At 43.8% G+C, this 20,392-nt stretch overlaps 1 protein-coding gene across 4 annotated transcripts in view; it reads right to left on the bottom strand.

Moving 5' to 3' along the window:
• The window catches only part of LOC139756427 (uncharacterized), a 414,929-nt gene that overhangs the window by 274,191 nt on the left and 120,346 nt on the right, over nucleotides 1–20,392 (bottom strand). For 2 of the 4 annotated variants that reach the window (XM_071675860.1, XM_071675862.1), the window contains exon 2: nucleotides 20,349–20,372. The exons of the other annotated variants lie outside the window; for them this stretch is intronic. The gene's annotated coding sequence lies outside the window, so the exon portion shown is untranslated. The remainder of the gene's footprint in view (nucleotides 1–20,348; nucleotides 20,373–20,392) is intronic. 4 annotated transcript variants of the gene reach the window in all.

Below are 20,392 nucleotides of genomic sequence, written 5' to 3'. Positions count from 1 at the left end.
CTTGGGAAGTGAGTCAGTTGTTGTTCGCTGATGATACAGCGCTGGTGGCTGATTCATGTGAGAAACTGCAGAAGCTGGTGACTGAGTTTGGTAAAGTGTGTGGAAGAAGAAAGTTAAGAGTAAATGTGAATAAGAGCAAGGTTATTAGGTACAGTAGGGTTGAAGGTCAAGTCAATTGGGAGGTGAGTTTGAATGGAGAAAAACTGGAGGAAGTGAAGTGTTTTAGATATCTGGGAGTGGATCTGGCAGCGGATGGAACCATGGAAGCGGAAGTGGATCATAGGGTGGGGGAGGGGGCGAAAATTCTGGGGGCCTTGAAGAATGTGTGGAAGTCGAGAACATTATCTCGGAAAGCAAAAATGGGTATGTTTGAAGGAATAGTGGTTCCAACAATGTTGTATGGTTGCGAGGCGTGGGCTATGGATAGAGTTGTGCGCAGGAGGATGGATGTGCTGGAAATGAGATGTTTGAGGACAATGTGTGGTGTGAGGTGCTTTGATCGAGTGAGTAACGTCAGGGTAAGAGAGATGTGTGGAAATAAAAAGAGCGTGGTTGAGAGAGCAGAAGAGGGTGTTTTGAAGTGGTTTGGGCACATGGAGAGAATGAGTGAGGAAAGATTGACCAAGAGGATATATGTGTCGGAGGTGGAGGGAACGAGGAGAAGAGGGAGACCAAATTGGAGGTGGAAAGATGGAGTGAAAAAGATTTTGTGTGATCGGGGCCTGAACATGCAGGAGGGTGAAAGGAGGGCAAGGAATAGAGTGAATTGGAGTGATGTGGTATACCGGGGTTGACGTGCTGTCAGTGGATTGAATCAAGGCATGTGAAGCGTCTGGGGTAAACCATGGAAAGCTGTGTAGGTATGTATATTTGCGTGTGTGGACGTATGTATATACATGTGTATGGGGAGGAGTTGGGCCATTTCTTTCGTCTGTTTCCTTGCGCTACCTCGCAAACGCGGGAGACAGCGACAAAGTATAAAAAAAAAATATATATATATACATATAAGTTTGTTGAGTATTCCTGGTAAATTATATGGGAGGGTATTGATTGAGAGGATGAAGGCATGTACAGAGCATCAGATTGGGGAAGAGCAGTGTGGTTTCAGAAGTGGTAGAGGATGTGTGGATCAGGTGTTTGCTTTGAAGAATGTATGTGAGAAATACTTAGAAAAGCAAATGGATTTGTATGTAGCATTTATGGATCTGGAGAAGGCATATGATAGAGTTGATAGAGATGCTCTGTGGAAGGTATTAAGAATATATGGTGTGGGAGGCAAGTTGTTAGAAGCAATGAAAAGTTTTTATCTAGGATGTAAGGCATGTGTACGTGTAGGAAGAGAGGAAAGTGATTGGTTCTCAGTGAATGTAGGTTTGCGGCAGGGGTGTGTGATGTCTCCATGGTTGTTTAATTTGTTTATGGATGGGGTTGTAAGGGAGGTAAATGCAAGAGTCCTGGAAAGAGGGGCAAGTATGAAGTCTGTTGGGGATGAGAGAGCTTGGGAAGTGAGTCAGTTGTTGTTCGCTGATGATACAGCGCTGGTGGCTGATTCATGTGAGAAACTGCAGAAGCTGGTGACTGAGTTTGGTAAAGTGTGTGGAAGAAGAAAGTTGAGAGTAAATGTGAATAAGAGCAAGGTTATTAGGTACAGTAGGGGTGAGGGTCAAGTCAATTGGGAGGTGAGTTTGAATGGAGAAAAACTGGAGGAAGTGAAGTGTTTTAGATATCTGGGAGTGGATCTGTCAGCGGATGGAACCATGGAAGCGGAAGTGGATCATAGGGTGGGGGAGGGGGCGAAAATTTTGGGAGCCTTGAAAAATGTGTGGAAGTCGAGAACATTATCTCGGAAAGCAAAAATGGGTATGTTTGAGGGAATAGTGGTTCCAACAATGTTGTATGGTTGCGAGGCGTGGGCTATGGATAGAGATGTGCGCAGGAGGATGGATGTGCTGGAAATGAGATGTTTGAGGACAATGTGTGGTGTGAGGTGGTTTGATCGAGTAAGTAACGTAAGGGTAAGAGAGATGTGTGGAAATAAAAAGAGCGTGGTTGAGAGAGCAGAGGAGGGTGTTTTGAAATGGTTTGGGCACATGGAGAGAATGAGTGAGGAAAGATTGACCAAGAGGATATATGTGTCGGAGGTGGAGGGAACGAGGAGAAGTGGGAGACCAAATTGGAGGTGGAAAGATGGAGTGAAAAAGATTTTGTGTGATCGGGGCCTGAACATGCAGGAGGGTGAAAGGAGGGCAAGGAATAGAGTGAATTGGATCGATGTGGTATACCGGGGTTGACGTGCTGTCAGTGGATTGAATCAGGGCATGTGAAGCGTCTGGGGTAAACCATGGAAAGCTGTGTAGGTATGTATATTTGCGTGTGTGGACGTATGTATATACATGTGTATGGGGGTGGGTTGGGCCATTTCTTTCGTCTGTTTCCTTGCGCTACCTATATATATATATATATATATATATATATATATATATATATATATATATATATATATATAAATATCGCGTTACTAAGATGGCCTTAATAAGATCATTTAGTTACCCTTCCCATCTCAGCAGACATTAAAATATATAAGCCTCTCCCGGACCTCCACTCACACCAGCAGGTGGGACAAAGAGCAGAAGACATACCTCATACTCTTCAGCAAAGGCAAATACAGAATTTTTACACGAAAAAAAAAAAAACATGAAAATGAATACCGCTTCTGACTACTGTCTGTATTAATTAATGGTAATTTATTCTCTGGTAATGAGCCTATGGCAGAGGACCGTCTTTCTGACCAGAAAATGAAATAAAACGTGTTAGTGTACGAATGTTTGTCACGATAATTTCGTTCTGGTAAAAAGCCAGTGATAAAATATTTGTCCAACATGTTTTGAGGGTATTAACAAATTGCATTTACAGCGTTTGATGGTGACTTGTTCCAATGTCGGACAATTCTATGTCGAAAGGGACATTTTTTTTTTTTCACTACGTATTACGTATATTTTTTTCTATAAGTTTAATTTCCATTTATTTCAGTAATTGTACAGCGTTTTGTACTTCAAAATAAATTTCAAGATGATTTACATTGTCGGATTCTATTTGGAGTTTTGCAAATTTAATAGTAAGTCCCCACACCGTCTATTCTATATAAGAGGAAAGCAATTCAGTCTTCACTAACTAGGTTTCCCAGAGCTGGAATTAGTTTTGTGGTTAGTCTTTGTACTTGTCCATTTTTTTTTTCTCCAATTTAGTCCGATGGTGAGAAATGATCATCATATTGAAGATGTAGCCTTACAGTACTTGTTTCATTGTTTGTTGATATAAGATCTTTTTTTTCCTGTACTTCATATTGCTGCGTATAACGAACTCTTAAGATTTACGAACAACGAACGCGTCTTTCTTCATACTTCTCGTCTCCAGAGTGCATAACTTTACGTATTTACTTGATCTTAAGGACCGATCCCTTTGGTACATCTTTATTCCTTGCGTTCAGCCAGACAGAGGCTTCACCATTCACAAGTTCACTATAACCCATATATACACATGGTAAAAGAAGTATCTTACCACTCTTTGTGCGGAACAATATGACACAGCGGACGTAGGACTGTGAGAAAGCGACGCTAACCGCTACATAACTCTCCCATCTTGATCTCAACTCGCGAGAGCAGACGTGAAGGTAGTTTTGGAATGCTATATGGTGAGTACCCACGTCACAGGCCACAGAACAGGACTTCCGTTATCCATTTCGTAAATACCATCCAATACATTCTTACAGACAGTTATAAAGTCCTAAATGAGGCAGCAAAGCAAGTCAGCTGAGCAGCCACGAGTGGAAAAATTGTATCATTAAACCAGCCAGGGAGGAGCAACGAAGGGGTCAACATTACAGGAGGGACAACGAGTCAATCATCAGTGCAAGCCAGAAATGTGGGCCATGGAAGGAGCGATGGTGCAGTTCCAATAATGATGTCATCATTGGTCAAAGGTACAGCCAAATGCGTACGATCTGAAATGGGTACGAGGGCTAATGGGGTAAAGAGTGGTTCATTAGGACTACCATCAGTGCAGATATAAATGGGACCAGTTGTATATGCACGAATTGGGCTTACAATCTGTGCAACGAAAGAGGCGACAGTACAGTCACGAATGGGGCAGTTTGTGTTGACCAATGATAGAGGCTAAAGACAGAAACGAAAGGATCATTAGTTAAGCCCGAAATGAGGGCACGAATGGGTCAACTGTACTGCCACAAGATGGGCACGAACGCGTGAGTATAATGCCAATTCGTGAATACACGAATAGGATCAATACTGCAGCCACCAATGGGGGGGGGGGGGGGGCAACGACTGGGAAAGGAGTATAGTAAGCTCTAAATAGTGGGTCATTATTGTTACAATCAGAATTTGAGAAGCGAGTAGGTCTTACCTAGAGCAACAAGTAGGTAGTGATACGAACCAGTGGATATTACAGCCACAAGTGGAGCACTAAATGGGGCATTATCACAGCCAGACGTGAGGCGAGAGGGAGGGTCAATAGCCTTGCTACAAATGGGATAACGAGTGTGTCAATAACGAGGATGGGGAAAGTTATGTGTCAATACAACAGACACACACAAGACAATGAACGGGTCATTAAAACACTCAACGACGGATATCGTAGAAGGGGGTCATTAGTATGATATGAGGGTGACGAGTGGGTCAATAATGCAGTCCCAAATGGGATAACGAAAAGGGGCATCACTACAGTCTTCAGACAAGTAACGAAGGAGTAGATCAATAGTACTACCTCAGGTGCAACCTCGACAGAGTCAATATTACACGTAAGAGTTAGGTAACCAGTGGATGGTCAATATCACAGCTTCAAGAGCGGTCACAAATGAATCAGATGTAGACGGCAAGTTGGGCAAGAGCGGGTCAATATTGCACCTCCTGACGCATCAGTGAATGTCAGTATTCTCATGAGTCCACGGGGAAAATGAAACACGATAAGTTCCCAAGTGCACTTTCGTGTAATAATCACATCATCAGGGAGACACAAGAGAGAAATATGAAAGTCAGTTGATATACAACAAAGAGACGTAGCGAGGACGCCATTTGGTAAACATGCGATTGTCCAAGACAGACAACGAGTGTATCATAAATCTATTATGTGGACAAGAAGGTGAATTGTTTACAAATTTTACTAACAATAAAGTTATCCAATTTATATAGGCCATCAGTGATATCAAAATCATAATTCTTTGTGTATCTAATAATAGAAGATTCAATGATGTTTCTCGTAGTACTGGAGTTAATAACTTAGGTGGCATTACTCCAGTCAATACAATGAACATAGTTTTTAACGTGATTAAACAAGGCATTTGATTCTTGTCCCGTTCTTATACTATATTTGTATTACTTAAGTCTAACAGAAAGATCCTTACCAGTTGGCCCAACATAAAACTTATCACAATTTCTACATGGCACTTTACAGATGTACCCAGGAGAATTTTCTGGTGAATTCCTGATTAAGATATTCTTTATAGTATTATTGTTGCTGTAGGCAACATTTCATTAAAGGATTCAAGCAACATGGGAAGTAAAGTAAAATTATTATTAAAAGGGAGAACTAAAAGGTTCTTGGTGTCAATGGGAGGTTTGGGTTCAACGCTATAAAATGATTTCTTTGCTAACTTAAGGGATTCATCAATGAAAGATCTAGGGTAATTTAACTTAATTCCAATACAATATATATCTTCTCAAACTCATCATCAATAAACTCTGGACTGCAAATACGTAATGCCCTAAGGAACATAGATTGAAATGATGATAATTTAACTCCGTAATGTTGAGATGAGTAATAATGGATATATGAGCATACATTGGTAGGTTTCCTGTATATGCTAAACTTAAACTTGTTTCCTTGTCTATGGATCATGCAATCTAAAAATAGTAACATACCATTATTTTCATTTTCTACATTACATTTGATGGAAGGCACTAAATTGTTAAGTAAGGGGAGAAATGTTTTTAGATTTTCATTTGTGGGCCAAACACAAAGAACATCATCTACATACCTAAACCAAATTGCATTAGAAGGTAAGACATCTTTTAGTAATTTTGTCTCAAAAAATTCCTTATGAAGATTACTTAGTACAGGTGAAAGAGGGTTACCTATTGCTATACCAAATTTTTTACCATAATAATCTCCATTGAATTGAAATACATAGTCTTTTATACACAATTTTATCAGTTCATTGAAAACAGACTTTGAGAAAGGTAAATGAATATCATCCAAAACATCAAATAAATATTCTAAAAGGTCATCAACTGGAACTTTTGTGAAAATTGCGGAAACATCAAAGCTAACAAGTTTGAAATCAAAATCACCATTGATATTGTTTAGCTTGTTAACTAAATCTACAATGTTCATATTAGAATTTGATGCCTTACCCACTAAAGAGCTTAATAAAGAAACGAACCATTTTGACAATTTATATGTGATGGAGCCTACTGAACTCACTATAGGTCTTACTAGAAAATTTTGTCTTTGTGTTTTGATAAGCTCACATATATGGCAATGAAAGGGACAAAGATGACAAACGTTTGATAAGAGAACCATAACCTTTCAACAACAAGTTCAGTTCTTTATTGAAATGGGAATTAACTGCTTCTAGGGGATTCTTGCTGAGTTTAAAATATGTTGTGTCATCATTTAAAAGATCATTCATCTTAGATAAGTAACTACTTAATCACAACAGTGTTAGCCTTAGTATAAGAACGGGACAAGAATCAAATGCCTTGTTTAATCACGTTGAAAAAAGATAATCATTGTATTGACTGGAGTAATGCCACCTCAGTTATTAGCTCTAACTCCAGTACCACGAGAAACATCATTGAATCTATCATTAAATACACAAAGAATTATAATCTTAATATAAGTGATGGTCTATATAAATTGGATAACTTTACTGATAAGATTTGTAAACAATTCACTTTCTTGTCCACATAATAAGCTTATGATACGCTCGTTGTCTGTCTTGGACAATCGCATGTTTACCAAATGGCGTTCTAGCTACGTCTCTTCGTTGTATATCAACTGACTGTTATATTTCTCTCTTATGTTTCTCCTGATGATGTGATCATTACACGAAAGTGCATTTGGGAACTTATCGTGTTTCATTTTCCCCGTGGACTCATAGGAATATACTTGATCACGCGCAAAATTTTGATCCTTTCCAATATACACACACACACACACACACACACACACACATATATATATATATATATATATATATATATATATATATATATATATATATATATATATATATATATCCCTGGGGATAGGGGTTTAAGAATACTTCCCACGTATTCCCTGCGTGTCGTAGAAGGCGACTAAAAGGGGAGGGAGCGGGGGGCTTGAATTCCTCCCCTCTCGTTTTTTTTTTAAATTTTCCAAAAGAAGGAACAGAGGGGGGCCAGGTGAGGATATTCCAAAAAAGGCCCAGTCCTCTGTTCTTAGCGCTACCTCGCTAATGCGGGAAATGGCGAATAGTTTAAAAAAAAAAATATATATATATATATATATATATATATATATATATATATATATATATATATATATATATATATATATGAAACGAAGCTCAAGGGTAAAGGGGAAGAGTGGTTTGGGAATGTCTGGGGAGTAAAGTCAGGGGTTAGTGAGAGGACAAGAGCAAGGGAAGGAGTAGCAATACTCCTGAAACAGAAGTTGTGGGAGTATGTGATAGAGTGTAAGAAAGTAAATTCTCGATTAATATGGGTAAAACTGAAAGTTGATGGAGAGAGGTGGGTGATTATTGGTGCATATGCACCTGGGCATGAGAAGAAAGATCAAGAGAGGCAAGTGTTTTGGGAGCAGCTGAATGAGTGTGTTAGTGGTTTTGATGCACGAGACCGGGTTATAGTGATGGGTGATTTGAATGCAAAGGTGAGTAATGTGGCAGTTGAGGGAATAACTGGTATACATGGGGTGTTCAGTGTTGTAAATGGAAATGGTGAAGAGCTTGTAGATTTATGTGCTGAAAAAGGACTGATGATTGGGAATACCTGGTTTAAAAAGCGAGATATACATAAGTATACTTATGTAAGTAGGAGAGATGGCCAGAGAGCGTTATTGGATTACGTGTTAATTGACAGGCGTGCGAAAGAGAGACTTTTGGATGTTAATGTGCTGAGAGGTGCAACTGGAGGGATGTCTGATCATTATCTTGTGGAGGCTAAGGTGAAGATTTGTATGGGTTTTCAGAAAAGAAGAGTGAATGTTGGGGTGAAGAGGGTGGCGAGAGTAAGTGAGCTTGAGAAGGAGACCTGTGTGAGGAAGTACCAGGAGAGACTGAGTACAGAATGGAAAAAGGTGAGAACAATGGAAGCAAAGGGGAGTGGGGGAGGAATGGGATGTATTTAGGGAATCAGTGATGGATTGCGCAAAAGATGCTTGTGGCATGAGAAGAGTGGGAGGTGGGTTGATTAGAAAGGGTAGTGAGTGGTGGGATGAAGAAGTAAGAGTATTAGTGAAAGAGAAGAGAGAGGCATTTGGACGATTTTTGCAGGGAAAAAATGCAATTGAGTGGGAGATGTATAAAAGAAAGAGACAGGAGGTCAAGAGAAAGGTGCAAGAGGTGAAAAAAAGGGCAAATGAGAGTTGGGGTGAGAGAGTATCATTAAATTTTAGGGAGAATAAAAAGATGTTCTGGAAGGAGGTAAATAAAGTGCGTAAGACAAGGGAGCAAATGGGAACTTCAGTGAAGGGCGCAAATGGGGAGGTGATAACAAGTAGTGGTGATGTGAGAAGGAGATGGAGTGAGTATTTTGAAGGTTTGTTGAATGTGTTTGATGATAGAGTGGCAGATATAGGGTGTTTTGGTCGAGGTGGTGTGCAAAATGAGAGGGTTAGGGAAAATGATTTGGTAAACAGAGAAGAGGTAGTGAAAGCTTTGCGGAAGATGAAAGCCGGAAAGGCAGCAGGTTTGGATGGTATTGCAGTGGAATTTATAAAAAAAAGGGGTGACTGTATTGTTGACTGGTTGGTAAGGTTATTTAATGTATGTATGACTCATGGTGAGGTGCCTGAGGATTGGCGGAATGCGTGCATAGTGCCATTGTACAAAGGCAAAGGGGATAAGATTGAGTGCTCAAATTACAGAGGTATAAGTTTGTTGAGTATTCCTGGTAAATTATATGGGAGGGTATTGATTGAGAGGGTGAAGGCATGTACAGAGCATCAGATTGGGGAAGAGCAGTGTGGTTTCAGAAGTGGTAGAGGATGTGTGGATCAGGTGTTTGCTTTGAAGAATGTATGTGAGAAATACTTAGAAAAGCAAATGGATTTGTATGTAGCATTTATGGATCTGGAGAAGGCATATGATAGAGTTGATAGAGATGCTCTGTGGAAGGTATTAAGAATATATGGTGTGGGAGGCAAGTTGTTAGAAGAAGTGAAAAGTTTTTATCGAGGATGTAAGGCATGTGTACGTGTAGGAAGAGAGGAAAGTGATTGGTTCTCAGTGAATGTAGGTTTGCGGCAGGGGTGTGTGATGTCTCCATGGTTGTTTAATTTGTTTATGGATGGGGTTGTTAGGGAGGTAAATGCAAGAGTTTTGGAAAGAGGGGCAAGTATGAAGTCTGTTGGGGATGAGAGAGCTTGGGAAGTGAGTCAGTTGTTGTTCGCTGATGATACAGCGCTGGTGGCTGATTCATGTGAGAAACTGCAGAAGCTGGTGACTGAGTTTGGTAAAGTGTGTGGAAGAAGAAAGTTAAGAGTAAATGTGAATAAGAGCAAGGTTATTAGGTACAGTAGGGTTGAGGGTCAAGTCAATTGGGAGGTGAGTTTGAATGGAGAAAAACTGGAGGAAGTGAAGTGTTTTAGATATCTGGGAGTGGATCTGGCAGCGGATGGAACCATGGAAGCAGAATGGATCATAGGGTGGGGGAGGGGGCGAAAATTCTGGGGGCCTTGAAGAATGTGTGGAAGTCGAGAACATTATCTCGGAAAGCAAAAATGGGTATGTTTGAAGGAATAGTGGTTCCAACAATGTTGTATGGTTGCGAGGCGTGGGCTATGGATAGAGTTGTGCGCAGGAGGATGGATGTGCTGGAAAAGAGATGTTTGAGGAAAATATGTGGTGTGAGGTGGTTTGATCGAGTGAGTAACGTAAGGGTAAGAGAGATGTGTGGAAATAAAAAGAGCGTGGTTGAGAGAGCAGAAGAGGGTGTTTTGAAGTGGTTTGGGCACATGGAGAGAATGAGTGAGGAAAGATTGACCAAGAGGATATATGTGTCGGAGGTGGAGGGAACGAGGAGAAGAGGGAGACCAAATTGGAGGTGGAAAGATGGAGTGAAAAAGATTTTGAGGGATCGGGGCCTGAACATGCAGGAGGGTGAAAGGAGGGCAAGGAATAGAGTGAATTGGAGCGATGTGGTATACCGGGGTTGACGTGCTGTCAGTGGATTGAATCAAGGCATGTGAAGCGTCTGGGGTAAACCATGGAAAGCTGTGTAGGTATGTATATTTGCGTGTGTGGACGTATGTATATACATGTGTATGGGAGGGGTTGGGCCATTTCTTTCGTCTGTTTCCTTGCGCTACCTCGCAAACGCGGGAGACAGCGACAAAGTATAAAAATATATATATATATATATATATATATATATATATATATATATATATATATATATATATATATATATATATATATATATCTTATCTTTTTCTTTCAAACTATTAGCCATCTCCCGCGTTAGCGATGTAGCGTTAAGAACAGGGGACTGTATATATGTATATATGTTGGAAAGGATCACAATTTTGCATGTGATCAAGATATTCCTATGAGTCCACGGGGAAAATGAAACACGATAAGTTCCCAAGAACGCTTTCGTGTAATAATCACATCATCAGGGGAGACACAAGAGATAAATATAACAATCAGTTGATAAACATCGAAGAGACGAAGCTAAGACGCCATTTGGTAAACATGCACGTTTACAAAATGGCGTTCTAGCTTCGTGTCTTCGATGTATATCAATTGACTGTTATATTTCTCTCTTATGTCCCCCCCTCTGATGATGTGATTATTACACGAAAGTGCACTTGGGAACTTATCATGTTTCATTTACCCCGTGGAATCATAGGAAATTCTTGATCACGCGCAAAATTGTGATCCTTTCCAATATATATATATATATATATATATATATATATATATATATATATATATATATATATATATATATATATATATATATATGCAAGTATAGCGTTAGTGAGATGGCTTTGATTAAGGGCTCATCTGCTTTGCCGTCTCAGCTAACATTGGAAAAAAAAAATGGGTCAACTGCCACTGGGTCATTATCTAAATGGAGGTAATAACGAAGGAAAATTACAGCCATGAATTGGATCAACAAGTGGATGAACGTTATAGGTATGGCCGCGTGTGGGTCAATGACAACATTCATGACTGGGCTATGAGTAAGTCTGATCAGTAGCCATGAATAAAGCCATACGTGAGTCACTTGGAAATCCCTAAATAGGCCAGCGATTGGGTCACTATTGCAATCACAATTGGGTCAACAACTGGTCCTACAGAATAGCATAGGCGATACAATAGGTAGGGTCAATGGTGCCGACACAAGTAGGAGGTCAATATCATAACTACCGGTGGTACTGATCATGTGTTAATATTACACCTACAAGTGAGATTAGAAGTGGGGTCAATAACAGCGCCACCAACACGCTGATCAACAACATAGCATGAAGAGGGAAGAGGATTACTTCAGTTGTATTGACGCAAGCAAGACAATCAGTGACTCACCTATGCAGCCACAAGGTGGGCCACGGACGGATCAATATATCAACCATCAGTAACGAGTGAAAGGACAACACAGTTTGAAGAGAGGCAGTGGCGACGCCAACGGTACGGTCACAACTGGAGCCCCGAGGCCAACGGTACGGTCACAACTGGAGCCCCGAGGCCAACGGTACAGTCACAACTGGAGCCACGAGGCCAACGGTACGGTCACAACTGGAGCCCCGATGTCAACAGTATGGGCACAACTGGAGCCCCGAGGCCAAGGGTACGGTCACAACTGGAGCCCCGAGGTCAACCGTACGGTCACAACTGGAGCCCCGAGGTCAACAGTATGGTCACAACTGGAGCCCCGAGGCCAAGGGTACGGTCACAACTGGAGCCCCGAGGTCAACGGTACGGTCACAACTGGAGCCCCGATGTCAACAGTATGGTCACAACTGGAGCCCCGAGGCCAAGGGTACGGTCACAACTGGAGCCCCGAGGTCAACGGTACGGTCACAACTGGAACCCCGAGGCCAACGGTACGGTCACAACTGGAGCCCCGAGGTCAACGGTACGGTCACAACTGGAGCCCCGAGGCCAACGGTACGGTCACAACTAGAGCCCCGAGGCCAACGGTACGGTCACAACTGGAGCCCCGAGGCCAACGGTACGGTCACAACTGGAGCCCCGAGGCCAACGGTACGGTCACAACTGGAGCCCCGAGGTCAACGGTACGGTCACAACTGGAGCCCCGAGGTCAACGGTACGGTCACAACTGGAACCCCGAGGCCAACGGTACGGCCACAACTGGAACCCCGAGGTCAACGGTACGGTCACAACTGGAACCCCGACGCCAACGGTACGGTCACAACTGGAACCCCGAGGCCAACGGTACGGTCACAACTGGAGCCCCGAGGCCAACGGTACGGTCACAACTGGAGCCCCGAGGTCAACGGTACGGTCACAACTGGAGCCCCGAGGTCAACGGTACGGTCACAACTGGAGCCCCGAGGTCAACGGTATGGTCACAATTGGAGCCCCGAGGCCAACGGTGCGGTCACAACTGGAGCCCCGAGGTCAGCGGTACGGTCACAACTGGAGCCCCGAGGTCAACGGTACGGTCACAACTGGAGCCCCGAGGTCAACGGTATGGTCACAATTGGAGCCCCGAGGCCAACGGTACGGTCACAACTGGAGCCCCGAGGTCAGCGGTACGGTCACAACTGGAGCCCCGAGGTCAACGGTATGGTCACAACTGTAGCCCCGAGGCCAACGGTACGGTCACAACTGGAGCCCCGATGTCAATAGTATGGTCACAACTGGAGCCCCGATGTCAACAGTATGGTCACAACTGTAGCCCCGAGGCCAACGGTACGGTCACAACTGGAGCCCCGATGTCAATAGTATGGTCACAACTGGAGCCCCGATGTCAACAGTATGGTCACAACTGTAGCCCCGAGGCCAACGGTACGGTCACAACTGGAGCCCCGAGGCCAACGGTACGGTCACAACTGGAGCCCCGAGGTCAGCGGTACGGTCACAACTGGAGCCCCAAGACAGCCATTAGCTCAGTCCGAAAGGGGACAATTAATATGCCATCAGGGCAATTAAGAGATGGGGAACGAGTGGGTCATTAATACAATTATAAGAGGGGCTATGACTGGGTTAATAATACAGCCTTAACTAGGATAACGAATGGGTCATTAAGACGGTTAAAAATGGGGGGAATATTAAGTCAATAGCACAGCTCCAAGGGGGATAATAAAGCAGTTTGAAGAACAGCAAAGAACTGGTCAATACGACGGTCAGAACTAATGGTAGGAGTTAGAGTAATGACACAAAGGCATGGCTACGAGCGGGTCAATATCACTAGCTAATTAAGGGCAACGATTGGGTCAATAGTACAGCCGTAACTAGGAACCATGAGTGGGTCGATATCACTGCTTCAAGTGAGTGTTCAGGGGTCAATAATACGTGCAAGAATGTGGTCAAACGTGGTCACTAGCACAACCACAGGTGAGGTCACGACTTGGTCATTATCATTGTCTGAAATGGGACAAGGAGAGAGTGAACAGATCATAACGTACGTGGGACAACAATTGGGTCAAGATCAAAGCTGTGAGCGGGGCCAGCCACGAAAGGGTCAGTATTGCAGCCTTGAATGGACGAGAGCTGGAGGAGAGGCAACAAGCGGATCAATACTACGGCCATAAGAGGGCTATTATGGGGATCCCACAGCCACACGAGGGACAACTATTGGGACAATAATGTGGTGGTCATGAGCAGCACTTAAAAGTATGATCATTATGGGGCTTTCATGAGACGGGGTTAAGTGTAGGTGTACGAAAAAGGTGCCAACGAGTGTGAGACCACGAACGGAGCTCACAAACTGGATGCGCCATAAGCCTCACGAACTGATGAAATAGAGAGAGGAGACACGAATCAGGTCATGAGTGGAGTCATGGGTCATAGAACGAAAGGGCTTACGATCGTCTCCATAAGGTCACTATCGTTGCAAACAAGAGTCATTACTATGAGGGCAGCGAGGAGATGTATTATTGATAATACTATTGATCCTCCTCTCCATGAGAGAAATGATAACAAAGATTACACTGATATAGAAGCAACCGTCTGTGTTACAGAGACAGGGATGTGTCGCACTATATCCTCCAGAGGAGTGTCTGACTTGTGTAGTCAGCTGGTGTGGGATAACCAAACCTAACCCACAGCCCAAGAAACCGAGGCAAAGGCATCTCATCAACACAGATTCCGACATGGGTGTATTTGGACGCCCGTGGTGTAGCGATTAGCGTTCCTCTGACGCATTCACGAGCCGCCCAGGGTCGAGCGCATAGGTTCGAGTCATGGGTGCGATAGTCGGTCCACTCTCAACCCAGCTGTTCATCCACCCCTAAGGGATTGGTCGATAAAATGGGTACCTGGCTCAGGCTAGGATACACCTATATATATATATCGTTAATGGGATGGTCTTGATTAGGGCGTCAGTTGCCCATGTCGTCTCAGCTAACATAAAAAAAAGAAATATCGAGTTTTGCAGGAGACGATGTGCCAATTGCAGGCAGTCTGGTATGACGTGCTGCACCAGTTCAGCCGACCAAAGCTGAGTATTCAGCTGTTCCCAGCTGCAAAGGCAGCCGGAGGAAAATATGTTTCATCAAAGTCATTTGCATAAAAGAAATTACAATCCAATTATTTCACGTCGCCAGACAGCGCAGGAGGACGTGTTGCATCAGCAGTGGAGTAGCCAGAGGTTCTGCTCTGCCAGGCCAAGCTGAGGTTTTCATGATGGCTTCCCTCTCATGAATGAGGCGTCGGAGGATGCCTCGTCTTCCCTGACATGGAGATCGGGCGATGCCTCGCCTTCCCTGGCATGAAAGAGATCGGGAGATGCTTCGCCTGCCTCTAGCCTAAAAAGGATCGGGAGGATGCCTCGCCTACTGCTGGCTTGGAACGGATCGGAAGGATGCCTCGCCTTGCCTCTGGCTTGGAACGGATCGGAAGGATGCCTCGCCTTGCCTCTGTTTTTAAACTTTAAACCGATAAAAGTTGTGGCGTAATTTATGATGGTGGTAAGTCAAGCAGGAATAATGACTGCATTGGCTGATGAAGTGCTCTTCTTCCCCCATCAACTTGTAAAGTCCTGAAGAAGCAGATGCGCCTGTATGCGCCTGCAGGAGGCACCTGGTGAGAGCTGAGGGTCCACTGCGTCAGGAGGATGTACCTGGTGACTGATGAAGTGCTGGTGCGTCATCAAGATGTACCTGGTGACTGATGAAGTGCCCATGAGCCAGCAGGGTGTACCTGGTGACTGTTGAGGGCTGGTGCTGACTTCATTCATCAGTGATGATTTGAATTACGTTTCTTATCCTCCGTTTTCGTTGTGGCATCGGGATTATGTGACAGAGCGCATGGTGTCAGTTCATCACGTTTTAGGTAAAGATGTCTGGCGTTAGTGTGCATAAACGTTTATAATGTTTCGATTGGGGAAACCTGATGCATGTATTGCGTGTCTCTAAAGGTCAGCTGAGGTCATACCTCAGTTCACAGGTCACTTGACCTATTAGATAGAGTCATACCTGACCTGTGTGGCAGATGACCTACTGGGTCGCAAGTTGGATGATCCTAATTACCAGTGGGGGACTGGTGCGTCACTGGTATGAACCTGGTGAGTGCACCACATGGGGGGTGAGGGACAAAATGCACCATTAGGATGAACTTGGTGACCACTGAGGTGTACGTTGGTCCAGTTTGACCCATCTGGTGACTTGGTGAAGTGCTCCTGCCTCAGACAGATGTGCTTCATTCCAGCATTCCGACAGCAACAGCCCTAAGTAAGTTCAGGTCCGTGAAAATAACAAGTCAATAGCAACTGAATCTTCAACAGCATCTGGAGGAGGAAAGAGAGAGAGAGACACACACACAGAGGAGGAGCAGCGAGGGCAACAGCAGCAACACGGCTCTGGTGACAGATCTCCTCGTGAAGGGTCCGTGCAGAACGGGTACCTTCTAAACGTCAGTCATACATTATTCACTGATGAGGTTATAACCTAATCACATTAACTTACAATGAGGCCGGCCTGAGGATATTACCGCTTCTTTCTGCAACGAAACTCCGGGATGCAAATTACCATTTGCCTTCCACCGGGATTTCCCCTCATATCTTTGATCTGAGGTGTGCATTATATCTATATCTACAACTATATCTATCTTTCTTTCTATACACACACACACACACACTCATATATATATATATATATATATATATATATATATATATATATATATATATATATATATATATATATATATATATATATATATATAAAGGCCCAGTCCTCTGTTCTTAACGCTACCTCGCTAATGCGGGAAATGGCGAATAGTTTGAAAGAAAAGAAAGATATATTTCTTTTCCTTATTTCATAAATGTTTTCCGCCATTTCTCGCGTTGCTTACGAAGCGCCACGTTCAAACAAGAAGCTCTCATTCGCCCACATCTAGCTATCATGTGCAATTCACTGAAACTACAGACTCCGATCCACAAACAAACCCCACAGACATTTCCATGGTTTCCCCCGGCTGCTTCGTATGCCCTGGTTCAGTCCAATGACAGCACGTCGACCCCCGTATATCATATTGCTCCAATTTACTCTATCTTGTGGAAACCTCTCACCCTCCTGTATGTACAGGCCCCGAGGACTCAAAATCTTTTACAATCCACCCTTACATCTCTAAGTTTATCTCCTGCTCCTCCTTGTCCCCCCTAATTCCGACACGTATTCCTCTCGACTCATTCCTCATTAAGTATTGGGCTGGAGGATCTCCATGATGTTGTTAAGTTCTCTGGCCGCGTTGTATGTTGGTGTGGTGACGTGAGAAATGATGGGACGTAGGAGTTCGTTTGGTTTGTGTGCCCTGACGTTGCCATATATATATATATGTCTGCAGGTGTGTTATGCCCTGTGACAGGTGCGAGCCGGTGTTCGCTCTGCCTGCGTTGGCGGTGCTGATCAGTTTGTTTAGCTTGGGGTCTTGAGTTGTTCTGTGGCGTCTCGTGAGATTTTCCTAAATTCTGGAATGTCTTTGAGAATGTAGTCTTCTTTATTAAGGACAACGTAGATGATTGACTTATTTGCCTTCCATATGACGATGTCTTTGTTGTTTTGTTGATCTTTGGCTGCTGCGAGAAGCTGTGGGGTCAAGATAAGAGCTCTACTTGTGACTACGTCGTTTTCCTCCTTCCTCACACAGTTGGTCCTTCGGGCTGTAGTTTATGATGATGATGATCTCCGGTTTCCTCAAGGACTGACGCAAGAGCTCAAGTTCCGTGTTATCCTCTGAATGGGGTCGAATTTTGGATGCAGGTGGCGCTTAAATTCGTGGTTCAATAGCGTTTCTGATCCGGTGTGAGATGGTGTTGGATAGACTGATGTAACCTTGTGTCTTCTTTATCTGGAAGACTGATTCTACCTCCATACAGACGATGGAAGTTCCTAACAGTGTTGGCTTTCGTAGCTGTTTCAATCGGTGTTGTGTTTCTTGAAGCTCGGCCAAGGTTTGTGTTCTGATAACAAGTGATGTGATTTACTCTTCGATTCTCCTAGTGTGATCTACCACTCTCTGCTGGAGTATTGGGGCTCCTTCTTGATTCTTCTTGAGCTGGAATTCTATTAGCTGCTTTCTGTACTTCTTGGTGAACTGCTGCTGTCCGACTGCTGGGTTATAGATTCTGATATATTTGTATATGTTGGTAGCAGTCCTTCATGTAAACATATTTTGTTAAAATGTCCAGATGACTGATTTTTTTCAAGTTGCCTAGAATCTGTTTTCACATGGCTGGGGAGACTGCGTACGATTCCTTCAGGGGTAAACACAGCGTATTAAACAGGCACTCATCAACAGCGCCCACAAGAACTCTAACTTCGACGAGCACCTGAAATATTTCTTAGAAAACGGAAAACAGAAAGTTCAAGCAACACAAGCAAAATATATCACGGCAACCAGATGTCAAACTGTCCACAAGACAGATGAACTCGTACTGCGACTCATGATCTCCAGACTCATCAACCACACAACACAAGACAGCAAAGTCAAGCTAATCATCTACTACAGAAATGAAACAAGACAAGAAACCTCTTCATGAGCAACCATCTGGATGAAAAGGACACGTTACCAGAATCCGATGTAGTTTATGAATTCGAATGTCAACAAGGAGACTTAGGAGCGCCTTACCAACATGACCTACCGTGGGAAGCACAACCTGTACACCTTCCAGACGACTTGCAGTACGCCAACAAGAAGGTTCCATCACACTACATGTCACTAAGAAGCATAATACTACCCTCACATGACGCCTACACATCACTAAAGCCTCAGTTATTAAGGAACAGCGATGTAATATCAACAACCAGAACACGGTCTAAGACAGGATACTACAGCTACATGCTCCAGCACCACGCAACAACCAATGAGCACATAACACTACAAGCACGTCCACCTACGGGTATTACACCAGCCTTACCCGGCTACTGGCAATCATTCCCACCGGCTAACCTCTCCACACGCTTCTGAAGACTGGATTATTCAAATTCAAACGTCGAGGAACGGAGATATCTTACACGAATGAGGTACATTAAAGCGATGAAATATATCCATGACTAAGGTACGATACAATTGGTCAAATACGATATCATACTTAGTGCGAGGGAGTGAGTGTTAGTCAACAGCCAAACCTTACCTGACGGAACCTTTCGGCTCCATCATCAGCATAATTTTGCCAACAGTAGAGGCAAAGCTACTGCGGTAACATCAGCTAGTCTCTGCCAACAGTGAGGAAGCTAAAACAGTGCCAACATCAACCAGGTTTTCTCATCAGCAAGGGAACCTTACAAGCGCCAATGTTGACTGAATTCTGCCAACAGTGACAACACTTAGCAAAAGATCCTGCCAACAGTGAGGGAATTGTATCGCGGCATTAGCAAAGAGACCGTGCCAACAGTGAGGGAAAAGAGATGAAAGCCTAGCAGACAACTCTCGAACAGACAATGGTTCAGCAGACATTGGTCTAAGGAACAATAGTCCAGCAGACAATTTTCTAACAGTCGATAGTCCAGCAGACAACTTTCTAAAGAAACAATTGTCAAGAAGATAACCTTCTAACAGACTCGATAGTTCAGCAGTTAAACTCTGCGAAAGACCATCTAACAGACGACAAACAGTAGACAACAGACAACCCTATAAAAGGCGATGGGCCAGCAGACATGGTTCTAACAACCGAAGACCCCGCAGACATGGCTCTAACAGCCGAAGACCCCGCAGACATGGTTCTAACAACCGAAGACCTCGCAGACATGGCTCTAACAGCCGAAGACCCCGCAGACATGGTTCTAACAGCCGAAGACCCCGCAGACATGGCTCTAACAGCCGAAGACCCCGCAGACATGGTTCTAACAACCGAAGACCCCGCAGACATGGCTTTAACAGCCGAAGACCCCGCAGACATGGTTCTAACAGCCGAAGACCCCGCAGACATGGTGCTAACAGCCGAAGACCCCGCAGACATGGTTCTAACAGCCGAAGACCCCGCAGACATGGTTCTAGCAGCCGAAGACCCCGCAAACATGTTTCTAACAGCCGAAGACCCCGCAGACAACACAAACGGACGATGCCAAGCATACATGACTCGAGCAGACGATGATACAGCAGACAGAGCTCGTCAACAGCAGCCAAGGTCTAATAGGCGATGATCCAAAATACATCCATCATACAACCAAGGATGTAACAGACGTCCATGGTTCCATCCCCATCCCACGACCAACGGAGTGGCTGTAAAGGAACGACATCTAATTCCTTCAAGAGGAATTATTTACCTAAGAGATCCCTGCTCCTCTACGTTGGACACGCAGAAGAAAACGGGTCACCTCTTAACTGGAAGTACGAGAGACAGACAGACCTACTTACTATGTGACTGGAGTGTGTATGTATTGAAGAGAATGGTTCCCACTGGCGGTACTCTACTAACCTGGGTAGAGGCGCGTCGGCTCACCTGCAACAGAGGAATAGAAA

This window comes from Panulirus ornatus, chromosome 21 (assembly GCF_036320965.1).
Source record: "Panulirus ornatus isolate Po-2019 chromosome 21, ASM3632096v1, whole genome shotgun sequence".
In the NCBI taxonomy this organism is placed as follows: domain Eukaryota; kingdom Metazoa; phylum Arthropoda; class Malacostraca; order Decapoda; family Palinuridae; genus Panulirus; species Panulirus ornatus.
The sequence above is the reverse complement of the archived record's forward strand: the minus strand, read 5'-3'. Positions and strand labels throughout refer to the sequence as shown.